Below are 5862 nucleotides of genomic sequence, written 5' to 3' on the forward strand. Positions count from 1 at the left end.
AGGAGACAGAGAACAGGAAAGGCCAGCAGAGAAGAAATAAAGGCAGGAGGAGGGCCAAGGCTCCCAGGGAGGGGCAAGGGCAAAGATCAATAGGACTTTGGTGCTGGGAATGCCAGTCTCCTGGCTCCTCACTGCCAGCCAGTGAGTGGCACTCCAGAGCCATGCCCCAGCCTCCCTTTCTGCAGCTTCTCGGGCCCAAAGTGGCATAAAGTGCAGATGAGCAAAGGTCAAGAGGCTGCCATGCCCAGTGAGGAGGAAGGGGCCCTGGGGTCCTGAAGCGTACAGGGCTCCAATTGCTGCTCTATGGCCAGTTCTGGAACGGGACCTGAATCGTTCTCACCTGGGATCCCTCTGTATCCCACCTTCTTGGGGCTAGAGCCACTCTGGGCTCTGAGAAGCCGTGGTCAGATTCCGCAGAAGCAGCGTCCCTGGCTGGCAGGGATTCTTGCTCAGAGTGTAGCACCACTGGGGGCAGAGTCCCAGCTGGTGGATGGAGTTGGAGGTCAGTTATCCATGGCTCCCACGGGACCAGTGCCCCCAGTGTCTGGGTGTGTCCAAATGTAAACTGTTATCAGCCTGGTCTATAAAGGCAGTTTACCTGCTTGTAAAGGCAAATTTATCAAGCCTAGTCTACCATGCCCGCTTGCCTGAGGCAACTGCTTAGGAAGCCATGTTTATGACCACGTGACCCTCCCCTGATTCATGTATTTCCTGACACAGAGGAAACCTGCAGACCTAACCTATACACAGGTGTCAGGGACTAATACTTCCAGGCATACATACTTGTATTCTAAGGCAAGGTATTTTTGTTTAGTCTTTTGTAATGAAAATTGCTAAACTTTTTAAAAAAGTGACAGAAGAACATGGTAATTTTTTTTTTTTTTTTTGAGATGGAGTCTCGCACTATCACCCACGTTGGAGGGCAATGGCGTGATCTTGGCTCACTGCAACCTCTGCCTCCCAGGTTCAAGCAAGTCTCCTGCCTCAGCCTCCCAAGTAGCTGGGATTACAGCCACCTGCCACCATGCCTGGATAATTTTTTGTATTTTTAGTAGAGTCAGGGTTTCACTGTGTTGCTCAGGCTGGTCTCAAATGCCTGACTTCATGATCCACCCGTCTCGGCCTCCCAAAATGCTCGGATTACAGGAGTGAGCCACTGCGCCCAGCCTGTAATTTTTTAAAAATGGGGCCAGGCATGGTGGCTCACACCTGTAATCCCAGCACTTTGGGAGGCTGAGGCGGGTGGATTGCTTGAGCTCAGGAGTTCAGGACCAGCCTGCGCAACATGGTGAAATTCCATCTCTACAAAAAAAAAAAAAAAAAATACAAAAAATTAGCTGCTTTGGGAGGCCCAGGCGGGAAGATCGCTTGAGGCCAGTAGTTCAAGACCAGCCCGGGCAACATAGCGAGATCTTGTCTTCATTTAAAAAAATGTAAACAATGGGCCAGGCACGGTGGCTCATGCCTATAATCCCAGCACTTTGGGAGGCTGAGGCGGACAGATGACTTGAGATCAGGAGTTAGAGATCAGCCAGGCCAACATGGTGAAACCCCGTCTCTACTGAAAAAACAAAAATTAGCCAGGTGTGGTGGCGCATGTCTGTAGCCCCAGCTATTCAGGAGGCTGACGCAGGAGAATCGCTTGGGCCCGGGAGGCGGAGGTTGCAGTGAGCCGAGATCGTGCCACTGCACTCCAGCCTGGGTGACAGAGCAAGACTCCGTCTCAAAAAAAAAAAAAAAAAAGTAAAAGATGAACAATAAGATTACTCAGATATGGTGGTGCACAACTGTCATCCTAGTTGCTTGGAAGGTGGGAAAATCACTTCAGCCCAGGAGTTCAAGGCTACAGTGAGCTACGATGGCAACACTGCACTTAAGCATGGGCGACAGAGCAAGACCCTGTCTCAAAAAAGGAAAAAGGCGAATGGATGACAGTTTAATGATGAAATTTTAGGCCCTCACTTAAGAAGGTGAGGGAGGTGTTTGAGGTGTTGGAAGCTAAGATGGCAGCCAGGAAAAGCCCTGGCTTTGGAGGAAGGCTGACAATCTGAGTTCAACTCAGCTTTGCCCTGCATTGGTTTCATAATCCTTGGCCAAGTTTCATAGTCTGTTTTCACATCTGCAGATTGGGCTTGTTGGGAAGATAAAATGAGATGATGCCTGTAAACATTTAGCATGGCATCCAACACAGAGTCCCTGTCAGTAGACATTCATCCCTGTCCTTTATTTACCTCCCCGCTCTCCCTGCCCTCCTGGTGAAGCTCTGGTGGCCAATGCCTGGGGTTTCATCAATGTGGCTCTCTTCCTGAGCAGGAGGAGGGGGCCTCTAGGTTGCATCTTGTCAACTCAGCTGTCACTTTAACACTGTGGCCAGGAGGCATTATTATGATAGTTCCCTGCCTCTTCTGTTCCCTGTCTTCTGAAGGGTTTGAGAGCCCTTTCAGGAAAAGAAACTAAATGAGAAGAGTCACTGTGTTTTGTTCATTTATTTACTCACTCAGTTAACAAAGATTTTATGAGCTCCCCTGGTAGGTCAAACATTATGCTCAGTACTGGAGATTGGTTATTCAAAAGAGACACAGGATGGGAACGGTGGGTCACACCTGTAATCTCAGCACTTTGGGAGGCTGAGGCGAGAAGATTGGTTGAAGCCAGGGGTTCAAGACCAGCCTGGTCAACATAGTGAGACCTTGTCTCTACAAAAACAAAACAAAGCCAGGCACGGTGGCTCACACCTGTAATCCCAGCACTTTGAGAGGCTCAGGCAGGTGGATCACCTGAGGTCAGGAGTTTGAGACCAGCCTGGCCAATATGGTGAAACCTCATCTCTACTAAAAATACAAAAATTTAGCCAGACGTGGTGGTGGGCACCTGTAATCCCAGCTACTTGGGAGGCTGAGGCAAGAGAATTGCTTAAACCCAGGAGGCGGAGGTTGTAGTGAGCCGAGATCGCACCTTTGCACTTCAGCCTGGGCAACAAGAGCGAAACTCCGTCTCAAAACAAACAAACAAACAACAACAAAGAACAAACAAAAAACAAACAAAAAACAACAAAAAAGACAGTTCCTTGCCTTCATGGAAGGAACTTATAGTCTAGTGGGAAAACAAATAAACAATAATCAACTAATCAAATAAATGTAAAATTGCAATTTCATTTAGTGATTTGAAGAAAAGTAGGAGGTGCTATATGAATGTCTAATTAAGGTGTAACCTGGAGAGTGATAACATCTGGACTGAATTCTGACAGATGAGTAGGAGTTAACCTGGCCTAGGAGCCAGCAAGAATTGGCCTGGCAGAATGCAGAGAACATGCAAAGGCCCCGTGGCAGAAGGGAGATGGTGAGTACAAGGGACTAACAGGGTCAATGGTGCTGGAACAGAGGGAGGAGAGAGGGAAAAGTGAGGCAGGAGAAAGGGCTGAGATACCCACGCAGGGCCTTGTAAGCCACGTTGAGGAATTTTGTCTCCATCTAAAAGGCATTGGGCAGTCACTGAAGAGTCTTAAAAGATGATGCTTGGGCAAGTTGACATATTCAGATTTAAACTTCCAAAAATCACCGTGGCTGTTGCACAGAAAGACAATCAGAGGGCACAGAAGGGCTGGTGGAGGTCAGCTAGAAGGCCATTGCAGTAGAGCTAGTAGGGGAGGTAGTGCTGTCAATGGCAAGAAGCAGGCAGATTGGAGAGCTATTTAGGAGGTAACATTTAACAGATACTGACTGGTAATGGGCTGGGGACACACAAACATGCAAACTTTATGAAAGCCTACACTGAGACAGACAGATGCATGCATGCAGCCTCCACGAACGTGTTTCATTCGTAAACTGGGGGTTGGTAAGATTCTATATGAGCACGCAGCATGGATACCATGAAGCTTGATGGCACACTAATGAGTGATGTCCATTATTTATAGCAAGAGGCGCCTTATTGATATCCTTCCAACTTAGCAGTGACCCACATCTCCTCCCTGGCCTATTGGTGCCACCACTCATCAGTAAGTTTGCCCAAAGATAAGGGAGCTCAAGATCCAAGATGTGATGAGAGATAAAAGCCACCAGGAGCACACAGCCACATTAGGGCAGAAAAAGAGGGCGGGGGCCTGGGTAGGGAGAAAGGTGCCTGCCCGCTCTCCTGGCTTGGGCCAGATCCAGTGCTGAGACAAAATGGGCAGCAGGCAGACCCCAACAGAACCAGGTTGCTCTTTTTAAATGCCTTTTCTTTTATTAAAAACTTTATTATAGAAGAAAAACATGTTTATTTATAAACTTTTCTACATTTTCTAAAACATGGCTGGGCATGGTGGCTCACGCTTGTAATCCCAGCACATTGAGAGGCTGAGGTCGGGAGTTCGAGACCAGCCTGGGCAACGTGGTGAAACCCCATCTCTACTAAAAATACAAACAATTAGCTGGGCATGGTGGCGCGTGCCTGTAATTTCAGCTACTCGGGAGGCTGAGGCAGAAGAATGTCTTGAGCCCGGGAGGTGGAGGTTGCATTGAGCCTAGATTGTGCCCCTGCACTCCAGCCTGGGCGACAGAGCAAGGCTCTTGTCTCAAAAAAAAATTTTTTTTAATATTCAAAATTTCCCATAATCCCACCAGACAAAAACCACTACCATTAACATTCTGACAAGTTTCTTTCTTGTCTATTTTTTTCTAGTCTTTATATATATTTTTAATTTTATTTTATTTTAATTTAATTTAATTTTTTTTTTGAGACGGAGTCTTGCTCTGTCACCCAGGCTGGAGTGCAGTGGTGTGATCTCAGTCCACTTCAACCTCTGCCTCCCCACTTCAAGCTATTCTCCTGCCTCAGCCTCCCGAGTAGCTGGGACTACAGACAACTGCCACCACGCCCAGCTAATTTTTGCATTTTTAGTAGAGATGGGGTTTTACCATGTTGGCAGTGTGGTCTCAAACTCCTGACCTTAGGTGATCTGCCCACCTCAGCCTCCCAAAGTGCTGGGATTACAGACTTGAGCCACTGCACCCGGCCCTCTACGCATATATATTTAACATAGTTAAATACTATATACAGTTATTTGGAAAACTTTTAAATTAGTATGATTATTCAAGAAATGAGTTTTTAAGAAGATGTGCTCATTGTGGAAAACTCTAAAATACAAATGAATAAAGAAAAGTATAAATTTTCTGTTTGGTGTATTTATTTTCCATTTTTTTAATATATTGTTTGGGTTTTCACCAAATTAATCATTTTCTAACATTATGAATACATTTTATAACTTAATATATTTTGGATACATTTTATGTCATTAAGTAGTTGTATTTATTTATTTTTTGAGACAGAGTCTCGCTCTGTCGCCCAGGCTGGAGTACGGTGGTGCGATCTCAGCTCACTGCAACCTCTGCCTCCCGGATTCAAGTGATTCCCCTGCCTCCTGATTGCTGGGATTACAGGCACCTGCCACTATGCCCAGCTAATTTTTGTACTTTTTTTTTTTTTTTTTTTTTGGAGACAAAGTCTCGTTCTTGTCCCCCAGGCTGGAGTGCAATGGCACCATCTCGGCTCACGGCAACCTCCACCTCCTGGGTTCAAGCGATTCTCCTGCCTCAGCCTCCTGAGTAGCTGGGATTACAGGAGCCTGCCACCACGCCCAGCTAATTTTTTTTTTTTTTTTTTTTTTTTTTGAGACGGAGTCTCGCTCTGTCGCCCAGGCTGGAGTGCAGTGGCGGGATCTCAGCTCACTGCAAGCTCCGCCTCCCGGGTTCACGCCATTCTCCGGCCTCAGCCTCCCCGAGTAGCTGGGACTACAGGCGCCCGCCACCTCGCCTGGCTAGTTTTTTGTATTTTTAGTAGAGATGAGGTTTCACCGTGTTAGCCAGGATGGTCTCGATCTCCTGA

The sequence above is a fragment of the Theropithecus gelada genome, chromosome 7a, assembly GCF_003255815.1.
Source record: "Theropithecus gelada isolate Dixy chromosome 7a, Tgel_1.0, whole genome shotgun sequence".
In the NCBI taxonomy this organism is placed as follows: Eukaryota; Metazoa; Chordata; class Mammalia; order Primates; family Cercopithecidae; genus Theropithecus; species Theropithecus gelada.